Source organism: Parambassis ranga, chromosome 17 (assembly GCF_900634625.1).
Source record: "Parambassis ranga chromosome 17, fParRan2.1, whole genome shotgun sequence".
Lineage (NCBI taxonomy): Eukaryota > Metazoa > Chordata > Actinopteri > Ambassidae > Parambassis > Parambassis ranga.
This window is the reverse complement of record NC_041037.1, coordinates 10,351,619-10,365,604: the sequence shown is the minus strand read 5'-3', so window position 1 is coordinate 10,365,604 and position 13,986 is coordinate 10,351,619. Positions and strand designations below refer to the sequence as shown.

Sequence of the window (13,986 nt, the reverse complement as noted above, 5' to 3'; positions counted from 1 at the left end):
CTTCTAACACATTTAGACGGCATGTTGTATGATATACTGTATGTTGGAAAAACACTCCCAAAATACTTTGCTTTGGTTATTGTTTATAAAAATCATAGACTATGTAAACAACTCACATTTTGAGTTCAGTTCTGAATATACTGTAGCTTCAGTGTAGCAAACTTGATCCTAGTCATTGCAAGTCAACAGTTTTGAGTCATTCAGAACTTGGTGCAGAAAGAAATCATGTTTGACTTTCTCTTTTATAAATATACAGTCATAGAACATTTTTGCTGACGTATTTCAGATTTGAATCCCTTATTTCTTGTCTTGCCTATGTTTTACATTTATATTTGGAGTCTTATATTTTACTTGTTGTTACTTCCGCATCTGTCTGAAAACCCTCTAAATGTTGGTGCAGCGTTGAGAAAAAATGGCATCTTCTTGACCTAAATGTAAATTATTTGTTTATTTTTTGCTGTGCGTCTGTTTCCTGCGTGTTGGTCTTTCTGTCTTTCTCTCTTCCTCTGGGAATATTCAGTTCAGTTGCAGCTTGTTTATTTGTGGTGCTAAATCTGAGGCTGAAGCTTTGCAACTTGACCCATAATCACTCAGGAATGCATGCTACAGCTGTGCATGCACGTCCGTTTCTATGTCAACATGCATACATACAAAAACCGGCACTACACCGGCAAGACAGCCAAACTGGCTGTAAGTCAGTGCAGTGAAAATATGGCAGTGTAATTAGGATCATGAGAGGAATCATCACAAGACTGCCTTATGTAACAGGAAAGGTTAAGTCCACTAATAACCACATACAAAGCATGCATGCATGCACTGCTTCTGTCAAGAACCCGCATCAACTGCTGGCTCATGTCTCAAGTGTCCTTTAGAACCATTATATATGCTAATTATAATCTCAGGTGCAACACATCGCTGTACACTGTGTGCTTATGATGTTGACAAACAGGATTACCTTAGAGAAGGAAACAACTCCTTATAATTATGTGTTTTTATAATCCTTACAAAAAGAACAAACATCTTCAAAGTACAAAATATCCAAATGTTTTAGAATCTTTCCTGGTCTGTCAAATTGATTTGAAAAACAGGGTCAAAGAATAAATAATCTTATACCTGCTCTCCTTTCCGGTTGACAGCACCCAGCCAGAGACCAACATTATAAGAATCGACTCCAGTTGGTGCTACTCAAGGTGAGTTGCAACCTCAAATGTATGCTGCAGTATGTTTGTGTGTGTGCGTTCTTGCATAATGTTTTCCTCCTTCTCTTTCTGAATGTATTAGCATTATGCAAATAAAAGTCCTAAAAATGTATTTGTACATCAGCACACAATGAAAACAACTCAGCACGACACCTGAATGAATAAAAAAACAATCATTCCTCTTTAGTTGTGAATGCACATAGTAATGATTCTTTGATTGCGCCTCCTGCATAGCTCTTTTTGTTAATCTTTTCTTTTATATTAACACGGGGTGTGCTTTCTGTGTGAAGCTCAAGCAGACATTATTTCTGATAAAGTCCATTTTGTTTTTGTCAGTGTCCTTGGTTTTTCTCTTTAGCCACATTTGCATTGGAGCACACGCCCGAGGAGCTGTTCCAGTCACATATCTCAGTGATCTAAAGACACCATTGCTCCTCTGCTATAGCATTTACAGTCTTTGTGACTCAGCTGTGGTGATGTGTCCTTTTTATATTTTATCTGAATAGCAAGATGGTATCCAAACCTTTTTATACATATATATATCAACAGTAATGTATTACAAAAATGCTTCCTTTCATCCTTACTCATAAATATCACTGTTGTGTGAAACTCCTATCCAGGAGAAGGGGAAGAAGGCAATACTGCATGTTTGCCTTTCTAATTACTTCTCATAGGAACCCAGCTATCGATTGTTGCAGATACCCATTGATTCTTACCAGGGCTCTACCCTGTCTGACGTTAGTGCTAAATGCCATGGGACGAGTGACGTCTGTGTGTGGGTCTGGGACATCGGTTTGCCTTTTTACATTTTGTGCCTGTGTGTGTGTGTGTGTGTGTGTGTCTATACGCACATGTGTTACATTGAAATGCTTCTAGAAAACTGACAAAAAGGAAAGTTGTTGCATTCCTTTTTTGGTCCAGGCAGCCTAATCAAGAAACATTGATCCAGCTTGAGGAAACGGTGTGCTTACTTGCACATTGAGATTGCCAGAGGCTATTGGCAAACTGTTTGTTCTCATTGGATGAAATCACAAGACTTCCCTCCCTGTGGTCTAAACGGATCACTATGTCAGAAGGTCAGAAAAAGTACCACAATTAATCAGCTTGTCTCTCTCAATATTTTTTGGTAACAAAATGTTAGGTGATGCCGCAGTTCAATAACGACTTTAATTATCCATTAATCAATTTTGCCCACATTGCATATGTTGAGATGACAGACGGCAAAGTAAGCAATAAAATAAAATGACCTAGTTGTTGAGTGTAGATGAACACAAAATGCAGCTCTTTGTAAATGTCGCTTTAAACCTAAATTACCAAATGCTTCAGTAAGTTACAGCAAGTGTTTACAAAGGACTGTCCCTTGTTTAGCTTTCATGGTAGCAATAGTTGTCAAGGAAGAAATTACAATAGCCACCATCCTCCTGAAGCTCTGGTCTGCTTTTGTTGTTAAGGGTGAATCAGTCTTTTTCTGGCATTGTTGGGATACAGCGATAATTAACTTCACTGCCGTGTCATAGCAATTGAGAATTATTCTGTTCTAATCTCATGTCTGTAAGTTTTAAGTCCTCTCTGGATTGGTGCCCCCTCTTACCTGTGCGTGTTCTTTGGATTTGTTTTTTTTTAAGGGGAAATTGCCTGCTTTAATGGGGATTTGCCCGTCATTGTTCCCAACTCTTGTGTCTGTGAAGGGTTTGAATAATGCAACGTTCTGTCCTTTACTTTCATTTGAATATACCTGTCTGGTCAGCAGAGACAGTGACAAAGACAGAGATTTGAAAGAGACAGAAGGCTAAAAGGACAAAAGTGAAAGGGAAGAAAGTAAGAAAAAGGCCGACAAAGAAAGCCTAAGACATACCAGCTGAAAGAAAGATGGATAGAAAGGTTGATTGTAGGAGAAAGGGCCACACAGTGCAGCATTTATATTAGGCTTCTGAAGGGTATCTAATGTGATTTGTTTGGGTAATGAGACAGTCAGCCATTTGTAATTTTTGGTGTTAGTTCACTGCTCGTCATGCTTTTTCTATGCTGTGTACCTACATCACCATCCTTATTACTGAGACGTTTATTTTTAGTTGTCTGGAACGTACATAGACAGACCGTGATGAATGGGAACAGTCTTCTATTGTGGCAGCCACAGCAGTAGCAGGATTGAATATAGTGCTGGGAATAATGCTGTCACTTCATCAGACTGTGAAAAACAAGAGCTTTGTTTACTGTTTAGTTTAGTAAGTGTGCAAAATGAGGGCTTGGAAAGTTAAAGTCTCCAAGTTTATGCAAACAGCATGGTGATTTGCTGATTTTACACTTACAGTTTAGTCTCCAAAACTAATATTTTGTTAATATTATCAGATTATTTAAAAATTAACTTATTGATAAAAAGTCTTAATGTGAGATTTCTTTTATTTAATTTAACATTTTTGAAAGTATAAGCCAAGGTTTACTGTTCTGAGAGTAACCATAATCTGTGGTTTAAGCTCCTTTACTCGCAGCTACGATTGTAATGGGAACAACTGAAGGAATGTGAACTTGGCAGCATGGCTCTGAAAAGTCTATTTTGGTGACAAAAGGCTTGAAATAATGTGTTGCATTTGCTGTAGGGGTTCTGATGTTCTTAGAGACACTCTGTCGTCTAGAAATTTCCCTTCACATACCACCGATTTAGAACAATACACATATTTGGCAATGATATTACTGCAGATTTATAGCAATATTGTTGCTACTAACAAAGTCACGAAATGTTGAACTATTTAGGAGGAAAATGTTGGAAGTTGATGAATTAAAAAAAAAACTTGGCAGGTGATTGGATGATAATTATCACCATCTAAAAAAGCACCAAGCGATCAGAGGAGACTTTTTTAATATAAAAAATATGATTCTTTTAAACATTTCCCAGAATATCATTACAGGTTTTATCTGGTTGTATGTGGTTGGAATTGTCTGGTTGACCGAGTTAGTGGGGCAGAGAGTTGAAGGTGTGGTCAGTGGGACAAAGAGAACGACTAACACGGGGGTCATTACACTATATTGACATTGATATTCGATGGTCGATAGGTCAGTGGTTAAAGCTCACAGGGTTCACTTTTACTACGCTGGGGTCTTTTCAAACATCTAGTTTTCTGTCCACTGCATTGAATAAATTGACTGTATTTTCCCCTTAGGAGCTTCACTTATTGCTGACCAGCATCAATCATAACCACTATTGACAGTTATGTTTGAGTCAACTTTTGGATCGTCAGTCTAGTTCCCGTGTGGCCTCCAGGGGTCATGAATGCATCGCCAACATTAAATAAAGTGGACATTATGCAGTTAGAATTTATATTTTTTTGTAAAAAAAAAAAAACAAAAAAACAAAACAAGAAAGTTAAAAAGCTCCATTATAAGATGACAAATGGACAGAACAAGGCAGATTCTCTGTAATGTGGAGACCTTACAGTGCTTTGACTTCCTGATCTCTACCATTTCTTTCAAGTACACGCGACTTAAATAGCTCTTTTCTGTCCTTTTTGAGAACAGGAACTGTAAAGTATTTCATCATTTCTAATTTAACAGCCACTTTCACACTCTTTAATTCTTCCATCTTATTTTCAGACTACTGACATGAAAGGCTTTCTGTCTGTTAGGCAGCATCAGTTAAGGTCCGTCTCTCTCTTTTTGTTCCCTTCACTCCCACTTTCTTTTCTGCCTGTCTTCACCTTCATTTTTTTCTTTCTAAGAAGACAAAGTCGAATGGCCCAATAGCGTTTAATTGCTGTGGTTTTTATGTGGTCTACTGAGAAGTAATAGCCACTCAGCACTTCTGTCCACAAGATAGATGCTGCTGATGCTTGTCTGGGATCTGCAGTGTGGGAGCGCACCCAGTGGCTCAAGGAAGTGCAGGTGAAGTAATAAAAGAAAATGGTTTGCTGGGAGGGGAAAAAAAACCTCCTGCAATGGATTTCATTTTCTTATTGGATACAAGTCACTTGGGGTCACGTACACAAGCACATGCACACACACGTATAGACACACACAGACCAACGTGGACATGCAGGAAGGCATAGCAACACACCTCCCGAACAAACAGGGGTCAGAGCGGAGCGGCAACTTGTTAGCAGCAACCATTCGCTGTGACCAGCCCAGTAATGCAATCTGTTCTAGCTGTTGGACAGGCCACCATATGGGAGCGGTCAAAAGGTGACTCAGACCGACTCAAAAATGGAAACAGCAGGAAATCAAATGGATTGCTTGGATTCCTCCTGTATTTGGCCCAGCTCTGCTGTTACAGCCTGGAGAGTCCAACAGTCTTTCAAGTGAAAGAACATCATTTATACTCATCGTTTTAATACAAACCAATAACTGTATAGATCATTACATTCAACCAAAACATTTATAAAAAGACTAAAGGAACTGCAGGTTTGTACTGTTTGAGGCAGTGCCAGTGTAAAATCATGATGAAGACATATTGTTGTGAAAATCACTGGCAGCAGTGGCTCAGTGGTACAGCAAGGTTGTCCAATAACCGTAAGGTTGGTGGTTTGATCCCAACTCCTCCCTAGTCACTGTTGTGTGTCCTTGGGCAAGGCACTTTACCTCCAGCTTCCAGTGTTCTCACTGGTGTATGGCACTCTTTACTGGGCTGCCTTAAGCAATTTCCCCATTGTGGGACTAATAAAGGTTTCTTAATTAATTATTTTTTAAATTAATTTGTGCAGAGGGAATCTCGTATATCCCAGAAGTCCAATGCAGAAATAATTTATTAAAACTACTTGATCTACGATGAATGAATGTACACTGAAACTCAAGGCAAATTGCTTTGTTTTGTGGACAGCAACCTGATATTTCAGTCTGACTGCTTTAGTTGATTAGAGCTCGTAGGAGTTAGGGCTGATTGAAAGAAGTTTCAATCTGTATGTGTAAAACTGCATAAAATGTCTTTTTGTTCCCTCCCTTTTTTTTCTTAGAGTTACTTGAAAGAAAAGCTGATTGGGTGTCTCGGGAACACTCAATTATCCTCTCCACTCTCACTGTGTGTTCGGCTCTTTCAGAAAATATATCACTATACTATTTTCTCTTCAAGATAAGATTTCAGGATTTAAGTTAAAACTTTGTAACTGTCAGAAGTGTACATGACAGCTGTGCACGCCTTTAATAAAACTTTAGCATGGCTACATAGAGGAAGTGTTATCGTCATCCTGTGAGGAAATTAAGAATGTATCACAGTAACTTATGTGATTACCTTGGAACTGAACCATGTCAGAGGTTCACTGAAGAGTTTAATTGCTATCCATGTGATTGGATTTTGTTAGTCTTACCACATGAAGGAAATTCAAAATCTTAGTCCATGAAAAAGCAATTACTTGCTTTACTGCTTAACTGTTAAAAGGCTCTCATTATCTAGTTAAAACCATTCACAGTTTTTATTCAAGGGAAGCTCTAATTTGTTTTATTTACTATCACACTGTGTGCAGTATATTTCACCTCTCTTGGTAAGACTGGCTGGGAGTTTTGGAGTATATTACTCAAATATCTGTTTTGCAAAGGCTTCACAGCTGTTATGATGGGATTTGTAGGTGTGACTGAAACAAAAACTTGTAACAAGAAATGTAATATTCCCTTGAAAATGAAATAAAATAGTACATTTAAATGAATAGAAAACAGATGTCATTCAGAATGTGAAGTTTAGTAGCCTACAGCTGTCCAAAACTAAAATGAGCTTTTTGTCTGTGACGCCCAACGGCCTGACTGATGAGGTCAAAAAGATTTTCAGTAAGCCATTTAATCATTACTACTAATTAGAGTCCCCAGCATGGGATTAATGCATCACTGGTCATTGCTGTCATGATCAATTGTGAGGTTAAATTAAACTTGCATCACTTCAAAACTATCAAAAAACTCTTGTGAATATGTCATCTGTCCAGTTCTTATTGTCTAAATATACAGTTGTAGTAACTCATGGGCTCTTCCTGCAGGTGTTAAAGAATGGAATTGAATGAATTAATCAGGGGTAATACATTTTGCTGTGTAATCTGTCTTAAATGCCCACAGTAGCAACTCATGCCTCCACAACTCAACAGTGCAGGAAAATATTTTGTCAGTTCCAAAAGGAGTTTTAATCTTGAATCATGACAAATCAAATACAGTTTTTTGCTAAATCACTGTTACTATTATTTTTTTTCTATTATAATTTTTCTTGATTATCTGATTAATAACAAAGATTTTTTTACACGAACTCTGACCTCTTTCTTTAACCATGTATATTCAGGTCAATACCTCAAGATGGATTTAAAGCTCATCATCTATATTGAGATAAATCTTTTGGGGAGCTTTATATCTAGGGTCCAGGGCTAGGAATGGAACCAACAGGTTGGCTGAGAGAAATATAGTAACATGCTTTTGGTTTTCTGTTGGCCATTTTCCTGTGCTTTAGTTGGAATTATCAATGATAGCTTGAGATCTGAGCACCTTTAGTTTTTGTAGTGCATATGTTTAGTCTGAAAGTTCTTTGCATCTTGTTTTGTCTTCCTCATGCCTCCCCTCCATTACCATTAATTAATAACATATTTTATAGTTGACATTATTAGCAGCAGTTGTCGTTGGCTGACATTTCCTAATGTCAGTTCTTAGCTTGCCATACAAACATAGGAGTACACACTTTTATGCACAAAGGAGATGCAGCTGTGAGTCTTTAGAGTCTTTTAATGCCTGCGTCTTCCACCACTAAATCTTTTTTTGTTCTTTCTTTAAGGAGCAATTGCTGTAAATTGTAGACAGTGCTGTGGTGGTCAAGGGAAACATTACGGCATCCAGAGCCCTCAGATGGAACTGCTTAGCTACTTAGTCCAGGTTACTGTACTGATTTGAGCAAGAGGCAGCCATTTGTCCTAGTTGAGCTGGCAGCACACTCACTATCCTACATGGAAAACAGCCCCTGGTGAAAATGACTTTCCATTACTTGTAACCCCATCTGTAAATAGCATTCCCTGCTGATAGGATAATTCGCTGCCTTACATACTGTATTATCTGGACCTTTTTTGGGGGGGAGGTGCAGGATAATGGAGGGATATAGTGTAGGCTCACAATGTAGAAATACCTCCCTAAAAATAGAATAATGTATTCAATTTTTTTGCTGGGTGTTTGAATGATGGATGATATTCAGGATAGCTGTGCGCTTCCGTGGCTTTTGTCTCGGGAACCTCGAATATACAACAGCGTCGTCTCACAGTTGCAATGCTGTCATATTTGTCATGTTTCTCACACCTGTATTCTTCCAGATAATGACTCCGTATTCTGTGTACTCAACATCTTAGAAGATATATTGATCACATCATTAAATGCAATGAATATGAGAGCATGTTGAAATTGATTGCTGTGGGGATGCTTTTGAAAGAGACTTGTTTCATTGCGTAACACGCAAATCAATAGTCTCAAAATAACAAATAATTTTGTATCGAGTTATGTGCTCAGAGCTATCTGTCATTGTGTCTGTGTGTGCACATGGGTGTGTATCTGTGTGCGATTGTTCGTTTAGCAGAGCGCACTGAAGCAGAATTTAGTGTCCTAACAAAGCAAAGAATCAGTGCAGAAGTGTTCTTGATCTTTGTTGTGTCTACAGCAGATATCATTGAAGCAAGATGACAGCACAGTAGCAGCATAGGATAGAGAGAGAGAGAGGAAGGGAGGGAGGGGGTGAAAAATACAAGACAAAAGAAAATAAGTCCACAGTTTGTATCTGTTTTATTGCATTTGGATGAACATTCATCCATAGGATTTTTTTCTTGTATTTTGTGTGAAGACACCACCCTTGAGTGGAATGTCACTTCCAATAAAGAGAAGAACACATCCAGTTGATAATTATTTCCCCAGATAGTACACATGGTTACATTTACCTGGATGGCTTCACATCTTCCGAATATGGCAGCCATATAGCTTAACAAGACAGGCTAAGGAGCTTGGAGGGTTGGTTGGTGGCCCTACCACTGCAGTGGAACACCCTGACACCGCTTTGTTGCAGTTCTTTAGTTACTGTTGGGGTTAGTTGTTAAAACAAGTTTGTAAGGTTCAGCATTAAAAAAAAGGTAAAGTTAGTTTTAGGGTTAAAACTCTCTTTTCAGCTACTGTAGTGACAAGTGAGGTTGGTATTTTAGTCCTTATAATATTGCATTATTTCTCTGGCTGCTCTGGCTTTCTCTGACAGGAACTTTTCCTGATGGTAGCTAAAAATTGCGACTGTGCTACATGAACGGTCTTCCTTGTAAAATGTGTTAGTTATATCAAGACCATATTTACCTAACCCCTGTTGTAATGCCTAACTGTAAACAGTAGTTTTTATGGCAAGTCCAGCTGTGATTTAAAACTAGTTAACCGCAGAAGTGAAAGTCTGTCCCACTTTAGCATAGATGAAGAATCGTGTGTAAACTTGTAGACATATTATCAGCAAAATGTGGTGTTTTTTCATCAGGATGTTTCATACAACATATATGACATGCAGGCAACATATATGACATGCAGGCAGCACATACAAAGTGGCACTTTCCAAGGAATGGAAATAACAACCTCTTTTGACATCTTCCTGGTACTGGTAGAGAACCATCTTGGGTAAATACACTTACTCTGCATAGCTGTTATAAAGACTGATTTTCTGTTGTTCGGCTGGTTATATGGTACACATAGTATCATGTACATCCTTTTGTGGCACCACTAAGATCCCATTGACTTTAGTAGTATAACCCACTGTATGAACATGATTACAGCACACACCCCTGGTTTAACTTCTTCCTTAATGGTTTGCAGGCTGCAAAAATCTGAACCTGTATTCAGGAAGGTGACTATTAAATGTATGAAAAGGTTCCTGGGAATCAATGAAACATGCAAAGTTGATTCGCCAGTTTTGCTTGAATAACTGAGGTAATAGAAAAACTTTTATCAAAGCTTCCCTCCACTTTCCAAATGCAGTTTTGCTCATCAGGAGGCAGGTCCATCTCCTGAGATCATTGGAAAGGTTTAACTCAAAAGAACAGGATACACAGTAGGGTTTATATGTCACACACACATGCATACTCACTGGTGTTTGCATTTGTGTTGCAGGATTAATACCACGGTTAAAACAAGCTTAAAATATATAAAACACAACCGTTCAGAATGTAACTAAAGATAACTAACCTCGGTGGACTCTTTTAACCTGCAAACACATGATTGATGAGCCTTTTTCCCATTTTGTTGATACATTGAAAAGTTCCAATCACCTACATGCTATAGTAAAATGTTAAATGTAAAATGTTTTGTTCTGTTCATTTAAATGTCATCTGTATTGAAAAAGCTTAATTATCTTGGCAGGGTTCCCAACATTGACAAAAGAGCCTCTCAGGATTTTCTGCATTTCTACATTAATCTTCGTTTAATGTATCATATTCTGGATGCCAAACATGTGGTAGGAAATCCTCAACGGTAATGAGAACAGTACCTCCAAGAATCCAGAGCAGATTTTAAACATTTGACTACAGCCTAATGTAACCCGACATCTTTTCTTGACTGTCCCACACTTACTTGCATAGGTTCAGGCTGGTTTGGGAGTTCAGGCGTTGTTAATTTGTCTCACTTGGTCGCTCTGGAAATGAGACAGGGCATGTCCACCATGGACATGCCCTGTCTCATTTCCATTGTTGTGCCATAAATTGAATATAGGTTTTTTTTATAGGTTTTTTTTTGTTGCTCTCTAGATTTAATAAAAAGCTATTGTATACAGTTCAAATCATACTGGGCAGTTTTTCCTGTTTTCAGTTTCTCGATTGGCACCAAATGGAACTATTTACTAATAAAATTACTATAATAATATAATAATAGTAAAAACTGCTTTCCGAAGTCATTATTTCATCAAGTCCATTGACTGTTTAGTGAGAGCCCAGTGGTGTGCTCTACTTACCGTGTAAAGACACGCACAGGCTTGTGTCTTCATGCCCCACATTACTTATAATGTTCCCACTGTAGTGAGATTCAATAGAAACTGATTGAGTGCTGCTCTCTACCTCTCTCTCACGCTCCCCTCACAATCCCACTCATCCTCCAGGATTTCCGTGGTCTGACCTGCAGCCCTAACCTCTCTGCACTGCTCCGACAAGGACTGTGCCGTCTGCAAAATGTGATGAGTGAGGGAGATTGTGTGTGTGTGTGTGTATGTGTATAAACCCAAAAGATAGATGTAGAGAGAGATTACCTGTTTGGTACAGAGAAGTGTTGGACTGGTCTGTATAACCTGTGTTATATGCAGTGTAAACGGTGAATTGTGTGTATTATAGTTCGATCACCTCGTTGTTCCATTGGTTGATGAATTTAATTGTGACAAGTAGGTAGTAGGTATCATTATCTCATTGTAATTTAAATGACAAAAAATATCTTTATTTTATTTCTGTGGTGGGACAGAATGAGATCCAATGTCTGCATAAATCTAGATACATAAAAAATAAAACAATAAAAAACATAAAAATTATACATCAACCATATGGAAGAACCAGTGCAACAGTTAGTCATATCATATTTGAAAATATATATATTTATTTTGTAAAAGCACTTGTTTGCACAAGTTGTTTGCCAATCTAGTTTTATTCAAGCAGGATCTGTGGCTTTAAACTGAAGCCAGAGTGCGAAAACGTTGGCTAAAAGTCAGCCCTTACAGACCCTTTAACTTTGTGCCAACTTTTCCACCTCAGTAGGACAAATTACACTTTATTTAAGCTGCTAATCCAGCATATGCCTTTTCATGATAGTCGTTCTTTCAAATCAGCAGGAGAAGCAGGATTTGAAGGTTTTAATGTGCATAGCATTGACAGGACCTCTCTAAGGTCCTGTCAACTCATGCTGTGATATAAAATATAAAAGCTGCTCAGTTTCTTGAATAAGATACTGCATGTGGCCTAATTGATAAGCCTATAAACTCTGATTAAAAAGTTTTGTTTGTGCAGAGAAAAGTTACCGATTTTGTGTGTGTGTGTTTCTACCGAAATCTCCTACTAGGTGCGTGTATGTGTATATAAGAGTTTTTTCTTGTATACGTTGTATGTATTGTTCTTTGATATGCTGCTACTACAAACTAATTTCCCCACAGGGATTAAAAAAGTCATTTTTAATTCACCAAAACTTCTTAACGGTCTGACTGATCATGGAACAACAGCACTGATGACCATTATTTTTAACAGTCAGACATAAGGGCCCAGTTATTTAGAAGCTTTATCTTCTCTGAGACTTTTTAGACTCTTTTAGATTATTTACTGTAATATTTGCTTTGATATGTTTGGAGACATGTCATGTGGCATCAGCTGCAGTTATATAAATGTAGTTCTCTCACAGCCATATTTAATGAGTATTGCATGTAAACAATCCATGCAATACTAATTATGTAATATGAGTATATCCTACTCAAGACAGCCTTTGCAGGCACAGAGAGGTGGGTGCACCCACACACGCACACTTCAGCGAAAGACTGGTGTGGGAAGAAATTACACACAGTGGATCAAACACCTGTAATCAAGCTGATTGCACAACATTCAAGCATTCACTTATTTTCCCATTTTGCATGTGAATTTTCACAGCACAAAACCTGCTCAACTTCACATTTTGTTGTCATGATTTAACACTTAGTTATTAAATCACAATTGGGACTGACAAATTAATTTCATTCTGAAAGTCCAAAAAGTTATTGCTGTCACACCAGCTTTCCAATTTGCAGATCAGTCACACGGCAGTTCAAACTTGGATGAAACCTTTCCTTTCTTCCTCTGACTGTTCTGTTATCTTCTCTGTTTGTACATGCACTGTGATCCCTCAGCAGACAGCTAGCACCCTGATAGCACCCACCCATTGTTATACATAGCTTTTATATAACTTTGTGCTATACATTTAAAATATGCCTCTGTACAAAGGTCATGAGAAGGGAAAGTATATATAGAGATCAAAGCTATGTTTGTACAAGGATGTTTCTTTCTGCACTGACATTGGAACATTGAGGTCAGTTGAGGAGTCACTTTTGCATAAACTTTATTGTTTTTCTCTATGGTGTGACTTTTGTGCACCTTCCAGCAAATTTCCGAACTGAATTGCACAATTCTTGTCACTTGATGATTAAATAAACACGATATCCCTGTAGCTGTGTGATACAGTTGCTCTGATCCTAAAAGTTTACTTAAAGACTAATAGTCATTGTGCATTAGCAGAGACATCGGCAGAACTAGTAAAAAGTGAATACCCCTACATTAAATACTTTTGTTTTAGCTCAACACAATATGCATACGATTTTTTTTTTTGTTTAAACGTTTTAATTCACAAAGGCGCTGGAGTCCTCTTGCAAATGTAGTCTGAATTTCATTTCCTCTACTGCAAAGTAAGTAAGAAATGTCTCATTTTCAGCTGCCTTCACTCCCATAAATAAACTGTGATGACATAGTGGAGAGATTTCTGAAAAATCATGACATAGAAACATCAGTGTGAATTGAACTTGTGAGTAATAACTGGTTTGAGACCAAGAAAATAATGATCTTTGATAATTGTGTTGGATCATGGTTGGCAAGAATTGTCAGTGTTTCTCAGTGAGTTTCTTCACTGATGATTATATTCTTCAGGTATCCTTGTACCATTTCATACTATTTCACTTTTTGCAATGAAACAAAGAAAAAAAAAAGCTGTAGTAGAACCATGTGATGAAAATGGTTTGATGACACATTAAACGATTTTTACTTTCTGGTGGATAGAGATGGTCTGAAACCCATTTTTCATTGGCGTAAAGGGGGCAAAAGGCAGGTTTTGGTGTGGCAGTTGATGA

At 37.9% G+C, this 13,986-nt stretch overlaps 1 protein-coding gene across 1 annotated transcript in view; it reads left to right on the top strand.

The window, feature by feature from the left end:
* Positions 1-13,986, top strand: part of tnr (tenascin R (restrictin, janusin)) — a 125,542-nt gene that overhangs the window by 42,509 nt on the left and 69,047 nt on the right. The window contains exon 3 of the mRNA XM_028427291.1: positions 1,137-1,190. The gene's annotated coding sequence lies outside the window, so the exon portion shown is untranslated. The remainder of the gene's footprint in view (positions 1-1,136; positions 1,191-13,986) is intronic.